General features: G+C 37.8%; 1 protein-coding gene and 1 non-coding gene across 27 annotated transcripts in view; one reads left to right on the top strand and one right to left on the bottom strand.

Moving 5' to 3' along the window:
• DLG2 (discs large MAGUK scaffold protein 2) overlaps nt 1-19,850 on the bottom strand; it is a 2,299,762-nt gene that overhangs the window by 1,330,969 nt on the left and 948,943 nt on the right. The window lies entirely within an intron of this gene.
• On the top strand, nt 2,344-2,473 carry LOC118146014 (small nucleolar RNA SNORA18). The gene has a single exon (XR_004731484.1). It is a non-coding gene; the product is annotated as a small nucleolar RNA SNORA18 (small nucleolar RNA).

Here is a 19,850-nt window from a genome sequence, read left to right as displayed (position 1 = left end):
AAAACCCTTCAAAAAAATCAATGAAGCCAGGAGCTGTTTTATTTTAAACATTAACAAAATTGACGGTTAGCTAGACTAAGAATAAAAAAGAGAAGAATAAAACAGACACAATAAAAATAATAAAGGAAATGCCACCACTGATCCCACAGAAATACAAACTACCATCAGAGAATGCTATAAACACTTCTATGCAAATAACCTAGAAAATCTAGAAGAAATGAATAAATTCCTGGACACATACACCCTTACAAGATTAAACCAGGATGAAGTCGAATTGCTGAATAGACCAATAACAAGATCTAAAATGAGGCAGTAATTAATAGCCTACAAACCAAAAAAAGCCCAGGACCAGAAGGATTCACAGCCAAATTCTACCAGAGGTACAAACAGGAGCTGGTACCATTCCTTCCATAACTATTCCAAACAACAGAAAAAAGAGGGACCTGCCCCTAACTCATTTTATGAGGCCAGCATCATCCTGATACCAAAACCTGGCAGAGACACAACAACAAAAAAGGAAAATATCAGACCAACATCTCTGATGAACACTGATGCAAAAATCCTCAATAAAATACAGGCAAACTGAATCCAGTAGCACATCAAAAAGCTTATCTACCACAATCAAGTTGGCTTTATCCCTGGAATGCAAGACTTGTTCAACATATGAAAATCAATAAACTTAATTTATCACATAAACAGAACCAATGACAAAAACTGCATTTTATCTCAATAGTTGCAGAAAAAGTTTTCAATAAAATTCAACAACCTTTATGCCAAAAACTCTCAATAAACTAGGTATTTATAAAACATATCTCAAAATAATAAGAGCCATTTATGACAAACCCACAGCCAATATTATACGGAATGGGTAAAACCTGGAAGCATTCCCATTGAAAACTAGAAAAAGACAAGGATGTCCTCTCTCACCACTCCTATATAACATATATTTGGAAGTTCTGGCCAGGGCAATCAGACAAGAGAAGGAAACAACGCGTATTCAAATAGGAAGATATGAAGTCAAATTGTCTGTTTGCAGCTGACATTATTGGATATTTAGAAAAGCCCATAATCTCAGCTCAAAATCTCCTTAAGCTAATAAGCAGCTTCAGCAATGTCACAGGATACAACATCAATGTGCAAAACCCACAAGCATTCCTATACGTCAATAATAGACAAACAGAGAGCCAAATCATGAGTGAACTCCCATTTACAACTGCTGCAAAAAAAATAAAATACCTAGGAATACAACTTACAAGAGATGTGAAGGATCTCTTCAAAAAGAGCTACAAACCACTGCTCAAGGAAATAAGAGAGGACACAAACAAATAAAAAAAACATTCCATGCTCATGAACAGGAAGGATCAATATTGTGAAAATTGCCATATTGCCCCAAGTAATTTATATATTCATTGCTATCCCCATCAACCTACAATTGACTTTCTTCACAGTATTAGAAAAAAAACTACTTCAAATTTCATATGGAACCAAATAAGAGCACATACAGCCAAGACAATCCTAAGCAAAAAGAATAAAGCTGGAGGCATCATGCTACCTGACTTCAAACTATACTACAAGCCTACAGTAACGAAAACAGCATGGTACTGGTACCAAAACAGATATAGACCAATGGAACAGAACAGAGACCTCAGAAGTAACACCACACATCTACAACCATCTGATCTTTGACCAACCTGACAAAAACAAGCAATGAGGAAAGGATTCCCTATCTAATAAATGATGTTGAGAAAAGTGGCTAGTCCTATGCAGAAAACTCAAACTAAACCTGCTTTTTACACTTTATACAAAAATTAATTCAGGATGGATTAATGACTTAAACATAAGACCTAAAACCATATAAAACCTAGAAGAAAACCTAGGCAATACCATTCATGACATAGACATGAGCAAAGACTTCATGACTAAAACACCAAAAGCAATGGCAACATAAGCCAAAATTGACAAATAGGATCTAATTAAACTAAAGAGCTTCTGCACAGAAACTATCATCAGAATTTTTCATTCTGATGATACAGAACAGAATGAAAATTCTGCCACCTACAGAACAGGAGAAAATTTTTCAATCTATCCATCTGACAAAAGGCCAATATCCAGAATCTACAGGAACCTAAACACAATTACAAGGAAAAACAACCAACCACATCAAAAAGTGGGTGAAGGATATGAACAGACACTTCTCAAAAGAAGACATTTATGCAGCCAACAAATATATGAAAAAATGCTCATCATCACTGGTCATTAGAGAAATACAAATCAAAATCACAATGAGATACCATCTCATGCCAGTTAGATGGCGATCATTAAGTCAGTAAACAACAGATACTGGTTGAGGTCTATCCCGATGGGGCTTTGCATGTAGCCTGCACGTCGTTGGAAACGCCTCATAGAGTAACTCTGTGGTGACCTTACTCACAGGACTATTGTTAGATCTGTGGAAAGGAATGGCAAGACAGCTGCTACAAGTTTTAGTTACTAAATGTATGAAAGACCTGATAGTCTACTTTTGTACCTTAGGTATTGGCGTATTTCCACGCCTGTACTATTCTTGAGTGTGACTGCTTAGGAATGAATATGATTTGAACTCATTCATGTTGAAAGGGTGTCAAATTGAGAACCAGGCAGATCCACCACCTACAATAAAAAGTTCAACTTCTAGGACCCTAAAGTAAATTGGTTGAAGAAAGTAGATCCCAAAGATTCTTGGTGAATTTTGAAGTCTTCATCAGTATATCCGTATTAAAAGGAGATGACGGAAGCCAAAATAAATTAATGGGCTGACAGGACAACTGGATTAAAGCAAGCATCAGCTTCATTAAAAAGGGCTAACTTGCAGCTCTTTAGAGGATCTAAAGTGACTTTGATGGACAGTGGAAGAAACCACAACATGGAATTCTTTGAATAAAAATTTATTGACTTTATACACAATTTAAAAAAAACTGTTTACACTTTCTAAAAGCATGTATTTTTGGCTCGAAGTTTCTCTAATGTTTTCTGTGGAAGGAATAAAAATTTCGCAGTTTTCAAAAAAAAAAAAAACAACAGATACTGGAGAAGATGTGGAGAAAAAGGAATGCTTTTACACTGTTGTTGGGAGTGTAAATTAGTTCAACCATTATGGAAGACAATGGTTGTTTCCTCAAGGATTTAGAACCAGAAATACCTTTTGACCCAGCAATCCCATTACTGGATATATACCCAAAGGATTATAAGTCATTCTACTATAAAGACACATGCCCATGTATGTTTATTGCAGGACTATTCACAATAGCAAAGACTTGGAACCCACCCAAATGCCTATCAATGATAGACTGGATAAAGAAAATGTAGCACATATATACCATTGAATACTATGCAGCCATAAAAAAGGAAGAGTTCATATCCTTTGCAGAAACATGGATGAAGCTGGAAACCATCATTCTCAGCAAACTATCACAGGAACAGAAAACCAGACACTGCATGTTCTCATTCATAAGTGGGAGTTGAACAGTAAGAACACATGGACACAGGGAGGGGAACATCATACAATGGGGCCTGTTGGTGGTGGGAGCACTAGGGGAGGGGTAGCATTAGGAGAAATACCTAATGTAGATAATGGGTTGATGAGTGCAGCAAACCACCACGGCATGTGTATACCTATGTAACAAACCTGTATGTTTTTCACATGTATCTCAGAAATTAAAATATAACAAATTAATAAATAAAGCAATGGGGAAAGGACTTTCTATTGAATTAATGGTGCTGAGATACTGGCTATCCATACGCAGAAGAATGAACCTGAACCCCAACTTTTCATCATATACAAAAATTAACTCAAGATTGATTTAAAAATTAAATGTAAGATCTCTAACTTCGAATTCTAAAAAAACACAGGAAACACCATTTTGGAAATTGACCTTGGGAAAGAATTTATGACTACATCCTCAAAACTACTGCAACAAAAAGAAAAACTGACAAGTGGGACCCAATTACACTAAAGGTCTAATATCCAGAATCTATAAGGAACTTAATTCAACCAGCAAAAAGCTAATAATCTCATTAAAATATGGGTGAAGGATATAAGTAGACACTTCTCAAAAGAAAATATAGAAGTGGCTAACAAACATAAAAAAATGCTCATCACCAATCGTCAGGGAAATTCATACCAAAACCACAGTGAGATACCATCTCACACCCATCAGAATGGCTATTACTAAAAAGTGAAAAATAACATGTTGGTGAGGTTGTGTAAAAAAGGGAATGTTTTTATAGCTTTGGTGGGAATGTAAACTAGTCTAGCCACTATGAAAAGCAGTTAGGATTGCTCTAGCAATCCCCCAGCCTCGGCCTCTCAGAGTAACAAGATGTTTCAAAGAACTTAATACAGAACTACTATTCAACCCAGCAATCTCATTAGTGGGTATACATCCAAGAGAAAATAAATTCTTCTACCAAAAGGATAAATGTATGTTCATTGCAGCACTATTCACAATAGCAAAAACATGAAATAAACCTAAGCGCCTATCAACGCTGGACTTGATAAAGCAAATGGAGTACATACACACCATGAAATACCAGGCAGCCATAAAAAAACAGTGAAATTATGTCCTTTGCAGCAACATGGATGCAGCCAAAGGTCATAATTTTAGACAAATTGACACATAAAATGAAAGCCAATACCACATGTTCTCCTTCTGAGTGGGAGCTACACATGGTAACAATGACACTGGGTACTACTGGAGGGAGAGGGTAGAGCAAGGGGCAAGGCTGAAAAACTAACTGTTTGGGTACTATTTGGGTAACAGAATCAATTGTACCATAAACCTCAGCATCACACAGTATATTCATGTAACAAGCTTGCACATGTACCAAATGAATCTAAAATAAAAGTCAAAATTATTTTTAAAAGGAATTAGGAATAGAATGAGTTTATTTAAAATTTCTGTTGGATGTGTGTGTGAAGAGCCATTTTGTTGGTCTCTATATCTTATTCCTGGCTCATAACACTGTAACTTCTGATAACTGATATCCCTTCTTACGTTTTTCAATATTGGTGATCAAAACTGCCTGATTACTTCATCTATTATTTTAAAGTATTTTATCCCCCACTTTTTGCTTTTTGAGGTACACCTTTTTAGATGTGTACAATTCTTACTTTTTGGTTGTTTTTTGAGGCAAGGTATTCCTCTGTTGCCTAGGCTGGAGTGCAGTGGTGTGATCACAGCTCACTGCAGTCTCAACCTTCTGGGCTCAATCAGCCCTCCCACTTTAGCATCCCAAGTAGCTGGGATAGCTGGGACTACAGGCACAAACCACCATGCCTGGCTAATTTTTTAAAACATTTGTTTGTACTGACAGGTCTCCTTATGTTGCCCAGGCTAATCTTGTACTCCTGGGCTCTAGCAATCCCCCAGCCTCGGCCTCTCAAAGTAATGGGATTACAGGTACACTAGCCAGTATACCTGGCCTGTGACTTTTGATTAACATTTCTACTCATGTAACCACTGCTACAGGCAATCAAGATAGAACATTTACCTCATCCCAAAAATGCTTTCATATATATTTATGATCCATTGCCCTCCCAAACCATGTCCCAGCAACCACTGATGTGATTTCTGTATGTAAAGTTTTCCCATTTCCATATTGTCATATTAGTGGAAATGATACAATATAGAGTCTTTGAGTCTGATTTGTGTTAACATAATCCATTTAAGAGTTATCCATGATGTCATGTGCACCAGTATTTCATTTGCTTATTTTGGAGAGGCGTATTCCATTGTATGGATATACCACACTTTATCCATTAATTACCTGATGGACATTTAATATCTTTCCAGCTATAGAAGATTAGGGGTACATCTGGTGTAAATATTATTAAGAGATATTGTGCAAAGATATACCTTTCTTTTTTATTTGTATAAATTACTGGGTAGATTTGCAAGTTTGTTATAAGCATAGATCGTATAGTGGTCAAGTCAGGGCTTTCAGAGTATCCATCACTCATATAACAAACATTGTGCCCATTGAGTAATTTCTTATCATTCAACTATTTCTCACTTCCTCATCTTTCCAAGTCTTGAGTGTCTGTCATTTCACTTTATATGTCCATATGTACACTTTTTAAAGAACCCATTTATGAGTGAAAACATGCAACATTTGACTTTCTGGGTTTGACTTAATGACCTCTAGTTTCATCCATGTTGCTGCAAAATGTAATTTTATTCTTTTTGCTAGCTAAATTGTATTCCATCATGTATATATACACATTTTATTTGTTTTGTCATCCACAGACAATGTGTTTATTCTGTATCTTTGCTATTGTGAATAGTGCTGCGAAAAACATGAGAGGGTAGATATCTTTGTGATAAATTGATTTCTTCTCCTCTGAGTAGATAGCTTAGAGTGGGATTGCTGTATCTAATAGTAGTTGTATTTTTAGTTTTTTGAGAAATCTCCATACCGTTTTCCATAGAGGTTGTTCTAATTTATGCTCCCACTAACTGTGTATAAGAGTTCCCTTTTCTTTGCATCCTCACCAACATCTGTTATTATTATTACTTTTTTTGGTCTCTTTAAAAATAACCATTCTGACTGGGGTAAGATATCTCACTGTGGGTTAAATTTGCATTTCCTGATAAGAGATGTTAAGCATTATTTCATACACCTGTTGGATGTCCTTTTTTGACATATGTCTATTCATGTCCTTTGCCCACTTTTTAATGAGATTATTTGTTGTTGTTTTTCAGTTGTTTGAGTTCCTTGTACATTATGGATATTAGTTCCCTAACGGATGAAGAGTGTAAATTTTCGCTCTCATCTTGCAGGTTGTCTGTTCACTCTGCCAATTATTTTCTTTGCTGTGGAGAAGATTTTTAGTTTAATTAAGCCCCATTTGTCTATTTTTGGTTTTGTTGCCTGTGCTTTTGAAGTGTTAGTCATAAATTATTTGCCAATATCCAGAAGAGTTTCCCCAGATTTTCTTCTGGCATTTTTATAGTTTCAGGTCTTATGTTTACAAATTTAATCCATCTCGAGTTGATTTTGGTATATGGTCAGAGATATGGATCCAATTTCATTCATCTGCATATAATACAATTTTCCCAGCACCTTTATTAAAGAATGTCCTTTTCCCAAAGTATGTTCTTGTCAGGTTTATCAAAGATCAACTGGTTGTAGTTATGTGGCTTCATTTCTGGATTCTATTGATCTAGGTGTCTATTTTTATACTAGTACCATGGTGATTTGATTATTATAGCCTTGGAATATAACTTAAAGTCAGGTAATGTGATGCCCTCAGCTTTGTTCTTTTTGCTAAGGATTGCTTTGACTCTTCTGGTTCTTTTTTTTTTTTCTTTTTCTATTGCATTTTAGGTTTTGGGGTACATTGCAGAACATGCAAGACAGTTACATAGGTGCACACATGGCAGTGTGTTTTGCTGCCTTCCTCCCCTTCACCCACATTTCGCATTTCTCCCCAGGCTATCCCTCCCCAGCCCCCGCCCCCGCTGTCCCTCCCCTATTCCCCCCAATAGACCCCAGTGTGTAGTACTCCCTTCCCTGTGTCCATGTGTTCTCATTGTTCATCACCCGCCTATGAGTGAGAATATGCAGTATTTCATTTTCTGTTCTTGTGTCAGTTTGCTGAGAATTATGTTCTCCAGATTCATCCATGTCCCTACAAATGACACGTACTCATCATTTCTGATTGCTGCATAATATTCCATGGTGTATATGTGCCACATTTTCCCAATCCAGTCTATCATCGATGGGCATTTGGGTTAGTTCCAGGTCTTTGCTATTGTAAACAGTGTTGCAATGAACATTCGTGTGCATGTGTCCTTATAGTAGAAAGATTTATAGTCCTTTGATATATACCCAGTAATGGGATTGCTGGGTCAAATGGAATTTCTATTTCTAAGGCCTTGAGGAATCGCCACACTGTCTTCCACAATGGTTGAACTAATATACACTCCCACCAACAGTGTAAAAGTGTTCCTTTTTCTCCACATCCTCTCCAGCATCTGTTGTCTCCAGATTTTTTAATGATCGCCATTCTAACTGGCGTGAGATGGTATCTCAATGTGGTTTTGATTTGCATCTCTCTAATGACCAGTGATCATGAGCATTTTTTCATGTTTGTTGGCCTCATGTATGTCTTCTTTTGTAAAGTGTCTGTTCATCTCTTTTGCCCATTTTTGAATGGGCTTGTTTGGTTTTTTTATGTAAATCTGTTTTAGTTCTTTGAAAATTCTGGATATCAGCCCTTTGTCAGATGGGTAGACTGCAAACATTTTTTCCCATTCTGTTGGTTGCCATTTCAGTCTAGTGACTGTTTCTTTTGGCATGCAGAAGCTGTGAAGTTTGATTAGGTCCCATTTGTCTATGTTGGCTTTTGTTGCCAATGCTTTTGGTGTTTTGGTCATGAAGTCCTTGCCTACTCCTATGTCCTGAATGGTTTTGCCTAGATTTTCTTCTAGGGTTTTTATGGTGCCAGGTCTTATGTTTAAGTCTTTAATCCATCTGGAGTTAATTTTAGTGTAAGGTGTCAGGAAGGGGTCCAGTTTCTGCTTTCTGCACATGGCTAGCCAGTTTTCCCAACACCATTTATTAAAGAGGGAATCCTTTCCCCATTGCTTGTTTTTGTCAGGTTTATCAAAGATTGTATGGTTGTAGATATGTTGTGTTGCCTCTGATGCCTCTGTTTTGTTCCATTGGTCTATATCTCTGTTGAGGTACCAGTACCATGCTGTTTTGATTACTGTAGCCTTGTAGTATGGTTTGAAATCCGGTAATGTGATGCCTCCTGCTGTGTTCTTTCTGCTTAGAATTGACTTGGCTATGCGGGCTCTCTTTTGGTTCCATATGAAGTTCATAGTGGTTTTTTCCAGTTCTGTGAAGAAAGTCAATGCTAGCTTGACGGGGATAGCATTGATTCTGTAAATAACTTTGGGCAGTATAGCCATTTTCACGATATTAATTCTTCCTAACCATGAACATGGAATGTTTCTCCATCTGTTTGTGTTCTCTCTTATTTCACTGAATAGTGGTTTGTAGTTTTCCTTGAAGAGGTCCCTTACATTCCTTGTGAGTTGTATTCCAAGGTATTTTATTCTTTTTGTAGCATTTGTGAATGGCAGTTCATTCTTGATTTGGCTTTCTTTAAGTTTGTTATTGGTGTAGAGGAATGCTTGTGATTTTTGCACATTGATTTTATATCCTGAGACTTTGCTGAAGTTGCTTATCAGTTTCAGGAGTTTTGGGGCTGAGACGATGGGGTCTTCTAGGTATACTATCAGGTCGTCTGCAAATAGAAACAATTTGGTTTCCACCTTTCCTATTTGAATACCTTTTATTTCTATTCTTGCCTGAATGCTCTGGCTAGAACTTCCAGTACTATATTGAATAGGAGTGGTGAGAGAGGGCATCCTTGTTTAGTGCTGGATTTCAAAAGGAATGCTTCCAGTTTTTGCCCATTCAGTATGAGATTGGCTGTTGGTTTGTCGTAAATAGCTTTTATTACTTTGAGATACGTTCCATCGATACCGAGTTTATTGAGGGTTTTGAGAATAAAGGGCTGTTGAATTTTGTCGAATGCCTTCTCTGCATCGAGATAATCATGTGGTTTCTGTTTTTGGTTCTGTTAATGTGGTGAATTATGTTTATAGACTTGCGTATGTTGAACCAGCCTTGCATCCCCGGGATGAATCCTACTTGATCATAATGAATAAGTTTTTTGATGTGCTGTTGCAATCGGCTTGCCAGTATCTTATTGAAGATTTTTGCATCTATGGATATTGGCCTGAAGTTTTCTTTTCTTGTTGGGTCTCTGCCGGGTTTTGGTAACAGGATGATGTTGGTCTCATAAAATGATTTGGAAAGTATTCCCTGGTTTTGGATTATTTGGAATAGTTTCAGAAGGAATGGTACCAGCTCCTCTTTGTATGTCTGGTAGAATTCAGCTGTGAACTCATCTGGACCTGGGCTTTTTTTGTGTGGTAGGCTCTTAATTGCTGCCTCAACTTCAGAGCTTGTTATTGGTCTATTCATAGTTTTGGCTTCCTCCTGGTTTAGGCTTGGGAGGACACAGGTGTCCAGGAATTTATCCATTTCTTCCAGGTTTACTAGTTTATGTGCATAGTGTTGTTTGTAATATTCTCTGATGATGGTTTGAATTTTTGTGAAATCTGTGGTGATTTCTCCTTTATCGTTTATTATTGCATCTATTTGGTTGTTCTCTCTTTTCTTTTTTATCATTCTGGCTAGTGGTCTGTCTATTTTGTTGATCTTTTCAACAAACCAGCTCTTGGAATTTTTGATTTTTTGAAGGGTTTTTTGTGTCTCTATCTCCTTCAGTTCTGCTCTGATCTTAGTTATTTCTTGTCTTCTGCTAGGTTTTGAGATTTTTTTATCTTGCTCCTCTAGCTCTTTCAATTTTGATGATAGGGGATCAATTTTGGATCTCTCCACTCTTCTCATATGGGCACTTACTGCTATATATTTTCCTCTAGAGACTGCTTTAAATGTGTCCCAGCGATTCTGGTATGTTGTGTCTTCGTTCTTGCTGGTTTCGAAGAACTTCTTTATTTCTGCCTTCATTTTATTGTTTATCCAGTCAACATTCAAGAGCCAGTTGTTCAGTTTCCATGAAGCTGTGCAGTTCTGGGTTGGCTTCTAAATTCTGAGTTCTAACTTGATTGCACTATGGTCTGAGAGACTGTTTGTTATTATTTCAGTTGTTTTGCATTTGCTGAGGAGTGTTTTACTTCCAATTATGTGGTCAATTTTAGAGTAGGTGTGATGTGGTGCTGAGAAGAATGTATATTCTTTGGATTTGGGTGGAGAGTTCTGTAAATGCCTATCAGGTTTGCTTGCTCCAAGTCTGAGTTCAAGCCCTGGATATCCTTGTTAATTTTTTTTCTGGTTGATCTGTCTAATGTTGACAGTGGAGTGTTAAAGTCTCCCACTATTATTGTGGGGGAGTCTAAGTCTCTTTGTAAGTCATTAAGAACTTGCCTTATATATCTGGGTGCTCCTGTGTTGGGTCCATATATATTTAGGATCGTTAGCTCTTCTTGTTGTATCGATCCTTTTACCATTATGTAATGCCCTTCTTTGTTTCTTTTGATGTTTGTTGCTTTAAAGTCTATTTTATCAGAGATGAGAATTGCAACTCCTGCTTTTTTTTTTTTTTTTTTGCTGTCCATTTGCTTGGTAAATCTTCCTCCATCCCTTTATTTTGAGCCTTTGTGTATCCTTGCATGTGAGATGGGTTTCCTGGATACAGCACACTGATGGGTTTTGGTTTTTTATCCAATTTGCCAGTCTGTGTCTTTTGATTAGTGCATTTAGCCCATTTACATTTAGGGTTAATATTGTTATGTGTGAATTTGATACTGCCATTTTGATGCTAGCTGTCTGTTTTGCCCGTTAGTTGATGTAGATTCTTCATTATGTTGATGCTCTTTAGCATTTAGTGTGTTTTTGGAATGGCTGGTGCTGGTTGTTCCTTTCTATGTGTAGTGCCTCTTTCAGGAACTCTTTCAGGAACACCAGTAGGCCTGGTGGTGACAAACTCTCTGAGTACTTGCTTGTTCGCAAAGGATTTTATTTTTCCTTCACTTATGAAGCTCAGTTTGGTTGGATATGTAATTCTGGGTTGAAAGTTCTTTTCTTTTAGGATGTTGAATATTGGCCCCCACTCTCTTCTGGCTTGTAGAGTTTCAACCGAGATATCTGCTGTCAGTCTGATGGGCTTCCCTTTGTGGGTGACCCAACCTTTCTCTCTGGATGCCCTTGGTATTGTCTCCTTCATTTCAACCCTGGTGAATCTGACGATTATGTGCCTTGGGGTTGCTCTTCTTATCTTTGTGATGTTCTCTGTATTTCCTGGATTTGAGTGTTGGCCTGCCTTGCTAGGTTGGGGAAATTTTCCTGGATAATATCCTGAAGAGTATTTCCAGCTTGAATTTGTTCTCTTTGTCATCTTCTGGTATACCTATCAAATGTAGGTTAGGTCTCTTCACATAGTCCCACATTTCTTGGAGACTTTGTTCATTCCTTTTTGCGTTTTTTTCTCTAATCTTGGTTTCTCGTTTTATTTCATTGAGTTGATCTTCGACTTCTGATATTCTTTCTTCTGCTTGGTCAATTCAGCTGTTGAAACTTGTGTATGCTTCGCGAGTTCTCGTGTTGTGTTTTTCAGCTCCTCTGTTCATTCATATTCCTCTCTAAGTTGTCCATTCTTGCTATCATTTCCTTGAATCTTTTTTCAAGGTTCTTAGTTTCTTTGCATTGATTTAGAACATATTCTTTTAGCTCACAGAAGTTTCTCATTACCCACCTTCTTAAGTCTAATTCCGTAATTTCATCACAGTCATTCTCTGTCCAGCTTTGTTCCCTTGCTGGTGAGGAGTTTTGGTCCTTTGTAGGAGGTGAGGTGTTCTGGTTTCTGGTGTTTTCCTCCTTTTTGTGCTGGTTTCTTCCCATCTTTGTGGATTTATCCACCTGTCGTCTGAGTAGTTGCTGACTTTTTGATTGGGTCTCTGAGTGGATGCCCAGATTGTTGACGATGAAGTATTTCTGTTACTTGGTTTTCCTTCTACCAGTCTAGCCCCTCTGCTGTATGACTGCTGAGGTCCACTCCAGGCCCTGCTTGTCTGGGGTGCACCTATAGCAGCTGCGGAACAGTGAGGGATGCTACCAATTTCTTCTTCTGCTATCTTTGTCTCAGAATGATGCCCGCCAAATGTCAGTCTGATCAGGTATTTTTGAGGTGACTCTTTGGATATACAGGGGTCAGGGGCTGCTTAAGGAGACGGTCTGTACTTTATAGGAGATCAAGTGCTGACCTGTGAGGTCCCTTGTTCTTTCAGGGCTGTTAGGCTGCTGCGTTTAAGTTTGCTGCAGCAGAACTCATAAAACCCCTGTTTTTCCTCAGATGCTCTGTCTCGGGGAGTTGGGGCTTTCTTTATGAGTGTCCATTGCTCCATCCTGCCCAGCTAGGAGGCAGTCAAGTCACTATTTGCCTGCCAAGGCTCCACCCTGCTGGTGTGGGGTCTGCCCTGTTGCTGCAGGATCTGCCCTGCAGCCGTGGTCTCCGCCCTGTTGCCACGGGCTCCGCCCTTTGGCGGAGTCTCTCTTTTATGGTGGGTTGCCTTGGCAATGGCAGGCTGCGTCAGAAATGGGAGTGTACCTCAGTAGGAACAGATTGCCTCAGTAATGGCAGACGCCCCTCCCCCACCGAGTTGCACCATCCTGGGTTCAGCTGTGCCCGCAGTGAAACTCTCCACCTGGAGCATTTCAAATCGCCATTTTGTTTGTCCCTGTAGGGGTGAAATCCACCGAGCCTGCTCACCTGGCTCCCTGCCTTAGAGCACCTCTTTTTTTTTCTTTTTAAGTTGAACATTTGACTCCCTCCCAGGTGTTTCAGTCACCTGCCAATAGGGTGCCGGGATCTGTATGATTTCCCGTGCAGCAACCCACTGCCCAGCTCAAATGCTGCTTCCCAGGAATCTCCTGGTCTGGCTCACTGTCCAAGTCCCATTTAATCAGATGGATATGCTAATCTGCCCTCCCAAATCTCAGATTGCCGGTTTAACGGGGCACCCGGACCAGTGTGTTTTGTGCAGAGTGTTGCGGAGTGCCGCTGCGCTGTGGCGCTGGCCAAAGCGGCTGCACCAGCCTAAACAGCTGACCTGGCATCCCATGTCTCTCCTACACTTGGGAATTTCCCTGTTCTGTGGGCAACAAAGATCCATCTGGAAATGCAGCTTTGACTCACCCTCTGCATATTCACTGAGAGCTGCAATCCTGAGTTGTTCTTACCATGCCATCTTGAATCCGGCTCCCTCTCTTCTGGTTCTTTTTTGATTCCATATTAATTTTAAAAGTTTTTCCTAATTCTGTAAAAAATTATATAGGTATGTTCATAGAAATTGCATTGAATCTGTAGATTGCTTTGGGCAGTCATTTTAACAATATTCATTCTTCCAATCCATGAGAATGATTTTTAAAATTTGTGTTATCTACAATTTGTTTCATCAGTGTTTTGTAGTTTTCCTTGTAGAAATCTTTCACCTTCTGTGATGGTTAATATTAAGTGTCAAGTTCAATGGATTGAAGGATTACAAGTATTGCTTTTAGGTGTTTCTGGGTATTGCCAGAAGATATCAACATTTGAGTCAGTGAATTGGGAGAGGAAGATTCACCCTCAGGAAGAGCCACCCCCAATATGTGCAGGCACCATTCAATCAGCCATCAGCATGGCTAGAGAAAGCAAGTAGAAGAAAGTGGAAGAAGACTTGCTGAGTCTCTCAGCCTTTATCTCTCTCCTGTGTGGCAGCCTTCCTGCTCTTGAACATCAGACTCCAAGTTCTTTGGTTTTTGGACTCTTGACCTTCCACCAGTGGTTTTCCAGGAGCTCTTGGGCCTTCAGCCACAGAGAAAGGCTGCACTGTCAGCTTCCCTACTTTTGAGGTTTTGGGACTCAGACTGAGCCACTACCGGCTTCCTTGTCCCTCAACTTGCAGCTGGCCTATTGTGGGACTTCACCTTGTGATTGTGTGAGTCAATTCTCTTTGATAAACTCCTTTTCTCACACACACATACACACACACACACACACACACACACACACCCTATTAGTTCTGTCCCTCTAGAGAACTTTGAATAATACATCTTCAATGTGAAATTTATTCACGGGTATCCTTTTTTGTTATTGTTGCTGCTATTATAAATAATATTGCTTTTTTTATTTCTTTACCTGCTAGATCTTTTGGTTTATAAAAATGCTACTAATTTTTATACATTGACTTTATATCCTGAAACTTTACTAAATTCACTTATCAAATCTAGCAGGGTTTTTTTTGTGTGGAATATTAGCTTTTTCTAAATACAAGATCATATCATCAGCAAACAGGGATAACTTGACTTCCTCTTTTCCAATTTGGATGCCTTTTATTTCTTTCTCTTGCCTGATTGTTCTGGCTAGGACTTCCCGTACTATGTTAAGTAGGAGAGAGGCAAAACTGATAAGCTTCTAGCTAGACAAACCAAGAGGATAACCAAATAAACAAAATCAGAAATGAAAGAAGAGACATTACAATTAATGCCACAGAAACATGAAAGTTCATCAGAAACTATTATGAACAACTAAGTGCTAATAAACTAGAAAACCTATAGAAAATGGATAAATTTCTAGAAAGGTACAACCTCCCAATATTGAGGCAGGACAAAATAGAAAATCTGAACAGACCAATAACAAGTAATAAAACTGAATCAATAACACAAAAATCTCTCAACAAAGAAAAGCCCATGACCAGATAGCTTCACTACCAAATTCTCCCAAATATACAAAGAAGAACTAATACCAATCCTCCTAAAATTGCTCCAATCAAAGAGGAGAAAATTACTCCTAGTAATTTTCCAGGCCAATATCATCCTGATACCAAAACCACCTAAGGACACAACAAAAATAAAAAACTATAAACTAATATCCTAATGAACAAAGATGCAAATATATTTGTTCATTAGGATATTAGCAAATCCAATTCAACATCACATCAAAAATATTATACACTACAGTCAAATGGTTTTTATGCTAAGGAGGCAAAGATGGTTCAACATTCCTAAATCAATAAACAAGATACTATTGCATAAACAAAATTAAAGATAAAACCATAGATCATCTCAATAGACAAAGAAAAAGCATTTAATAAAATCTAGCATGTCTTCATGATTACAAAAAAACCTTTAACAAACTAGACATAGAAGCGATATAACTCAAAAAAATAAAGGCCATATATATCATATCCATAGGAACAACATACTGAATAGGAAAATGTTGAAAGCATTTCCTGTAAGAACTGAAACAAAGACACATTTTTCAGATTGCTGGCTTTCTGGTAACTTTATGTTTAACTTTATAAGAAACCAACAAACTGTTTTCCTGAGTGGCTGTAACATTTTTTCATTCTTATCAGCAGTGTGTGAGAATTCTGATTGCCTAACATCCATATCCACATTTGGTATTGTCAATTGTTATTGCTGTTGTGTCATTCTAATAGGTATGTGGTGACACCTTACTGTGGTTATTTTCTCTTATATTGAATTAAAAATATTTTTAAAATTCAGATGTTTCCCTGTAGTTCCAATATATAAATTTAGTAACAAATAATACTACTATTGCAAAAGTTATAGATAGATTTAACTTCCTTCTTCCAGGTATATCCATCTTAATGACTGTTTTGTGTTCAGCTTCCTTTATGCCATTATAGTTTTTTCCCACTAGATGGCAACTGCTCAATTCCTTGGAATTGTTGAGTAGCTAAAAGAAGGGAACTAGTTATAAAAGGATAGAGTGAAGCTATGAATTGTGACATGCTTCATTCCAAGGCTGAAAAAGACAAAGAAAAAAAACCTCACTAGATTTCATTGACTGCCAAAAGTTCATAATGACGTGTGTGTGTGTGTGTGTGTGTGTGTGTGTGTGTACTTTCTAAGTCATTTCAATCTAAGTTTGGAACTACCAAATGTAGGTGTTCTGTATAAAAATACAAAACAAGGTATCTTTTGAATGTAAGTCAGTGGCACAAGGTAAACAACTACTCTGTAGAAAACATTCACAAACTATCTAGTTTCTTCAGATAGTGTATGCTTCTCGAGAAAATAAGTTGAAACACAGGTATTTTCTTAGTTTTGACATACCAAACATATATTTCCTGGAATAACTGGAGTTAAACTGAGAAGTTACTTAAGCAATTTTCGTTTGTTTTTTTGCTGTTATTTTGGCATAACATAGGATCCTCTCTCTAACTTGATTTCATTCACTAATCAAATATTTACTAAGTTTCTCTTCTGTTTCAAGCTTTGTGGTAGGCATCAGGAATACCAAGAGGAAGAAGATTTAATACATGATAATAAAATAATAATGTAATAATAATATAAGTTGTGCTTTAAGTGCCAGAAAGAATTCTAAGACATTTATAAACATTATACTCCTTAATTCTTATTACCACAATCTTATAGGATGCTATTGTCCCTCTTTTGGAGACAAAAATTGAAGAATGAGACCCTCTGACAATGCAGTAGTTATAGCTGAGACAAAAATGGTTTCAAAGAATATTTAGGTTTAGAGTGGGCCAGAGATGTTGCCCCAGAATTACTCTTTGTTGCGATGCGTCATGGAGGGAAACAAGGTATTTCCACGTCCTCAGTGTTGAACAACTTTTAGTAGTTGAGAGACTCCAAGCCTACCCATGAAGCTTCTATGGTGAACAGAGATGGCAGAGGGCAAAGTCTAACACAGAGGCTGGATGGAGGACAGACCTAGGATGTAAGAAGCAGAAATAAAGCCCCTGTAGGAATCAAGATAGAGCCAAGTCATCAGTCCCTAGTCATGCCAAAAGAAGTTGTTGGAATATCATTACCAGTCACAGTCTTCACTTGTCAATATCAATATGATTTCTAGAAATCAAGACAAGAAATACTTCCATGGAAACCTGCAAAGCCCCAGGAGTACCAGACAGACATGTGTAGCCCAGGTGTCCATTCTTATTACCATGAGGACATCTAAACTCCCTCCCGCCCCCGACTCCCAGATACTATCTGGGGTGGATTAGAAGGGAAAGAGACAAACTTTTGAGAGGAGAGAAAGATAACTTAATTTAATATTTATCCTAAATAATATAGAAATATAACTTAATTTAATATTTATCCTAAATAATATTGCTTTAAATATACCACTAGATGCCTTTAAGTTCTTAATCTTTTGGGAGTCAAAGATAACTTTGAGGATTTATTAAAAGTTATGAAATTCTTTCCCATTGACTTGCTACCCACCCACCTTAACACACATATTCTTTTTCCTACTAATTACCCCCAACACACACACACACACACACACACACACACACACATACATTAAACTTAGTAATTCAAACTATTTGCCTATATCTCTACAGGGCTTAGCGAATAACTGAGGCTCAGTCATTAACTCCTGGAAGATCCATCAATTCCAAGTAAAGAAATCCTAGATTGTGGCAATGACACTAGACTTGAGTTTTGACTCAATCATTTGACCCACTCATAAGACCTTGAATAAATTAACTCTTCCCTTTGAATCTCACATTTCTCACTGTGTTTGTGAAATGTCTATTACATGAAGGAGTGGGATGGGGATGACTATATATTTAAAATGTATGTTCTTTACACTCTTCTTTGTAAAATTTTATAATATACAGATACACTTACAGTCCTATGTGGTCCTATATAGTTATTTTGGATTTGTCATCAATAACTTTTAATTTTCCTCTTAAGAGTGTCACTCTTTTTCTCTATCGCACCAGCATCAGGATACTTTTTGGACAGTCCTCAACCTCACATATGAGGAACTGCGGAAGCATTCTCTAGTATCTTGCTGTTTCAACTTTTATTCCTTCCTATGTTTGAAGCACACTGTTCTCAACCCATTGCTCCTTCCTATAATTCTCTTACTTGAAATCTACCAAGACTCTTAATTGCATAAGAGATAACATCTAAAATCTAATAGTCAAAGACTTAAAAAAATCAATTTATCTGACCCTGCTTAATCAATCTTACATCCTCAGCTCTAGTAGTCAAAATGTTACTACTAAGAAGAAGCTCTCATAGGTGGAAAAATGGTGTGATTTGGAGTCCTTGACTCAGTAACTTACTAGCTATTTTCATCATGGGATAGCACTTACCCTATCAGGGCTTTAGTTCTCTCAATGCTTAAATAAATTAGTTGTTCTGGACAATTTCTAAGATTGCTTTCAGTTCTGACTAAATTCATTCCCACTCTGAATCCTTGATCTTTCTGTGTTCTCTTTCTGTAGCATCCTCTCTGCCAGGCTAAGCATTTTCTCCAAGGTTCAACTTATCCACTTTCTCAGCCATGAAATCTTCAGAACTCCAAAGTTTACAAGAAGCATTTCCTTCTCTGCATTCTCACAGCAACTAAATTCCATACTAATCAATAAGAGGATCTTACACTGATATAACACTATAGCTTTAGTAGGTGTGTTTACATACATTATTTCACTGGAGACTCTCAAAAGGGCTATAAAGGTAATCGCCATTCCTACTCAAACCCAAAGAAGCCTAAAATTTCTCAACTCCAATGCAACTGAATTAAGAGCCAGAATTAAAGCCTTCTGATTTCTGTTTCAAAGTTTTCCCTCCATACATGTTCAACATGTCACATAATTATTGGTATCTTTTTGTTTCACACATACAGCTATTATTTAGTTCAGTAAACATATATATTAAGCTCCCATCTTATACAATCTGCTTAGGCATAAGCTATGGCTAAGGGAGTTGGGCAGCAAGTAGATTTTTCTATCATAGGCTCTTGCAATTATTCTTATTCCTGGAAACACTTAACAATAAACATACTAAAACTAAGGGCACAGGCCAGGCACAGTGGCTTGTGCCTGTAATCCCAGCACTTTGGAGGATGAGGCAGAGGGATCACCTGAGTTCAGGAGTTCAAGACCAACCTGGTCCACATGGTGAAACCCATCTCAACTTAAAAAAAAAATAGCTGGATGTGGTGGCAGGCACCTGTAATCCCAGCTACGCAGAAGGCTAAGGCAGAAGACTCGCTTGATCCCAGGTGGCAGAGGTTGCAGCAAGCCAAAATCATGCCATTGCACTCCAGCCTGGGCCACAAGAGGGAAACTCCATCTCAAAAATAAATAAATAAATAAAAGGTATAAAAAAATAAGAACAATAGGTCAAAAATATCTGGGTCCTCTCTCATTCTTTACTTTGCATTAAGGAAAATTTCAAACACATTAAAATAAGACTGCATACCTCCTCACTCAGCTTCAATAATG

This window comes from Callithrix jacchus, chromosome 10 (genome assembly GCF_049354715.1).
Source record: "Callithrix jacchus isolate 240 chromosome 10, calJac240_pri, whole genome shotgun sequence".
Classification (NCBI taxonomy): domain Eukaryota; kingdom Metazoa; phylum Chordata; class Mammalia; order Primates; family Cebidae; genus Callithrix; species Callithrix jacchus.
Note: the sequence above shows the minus strand (reverse complement) of the source record. Positions and strands in the feature narration are given on the sequence as shown.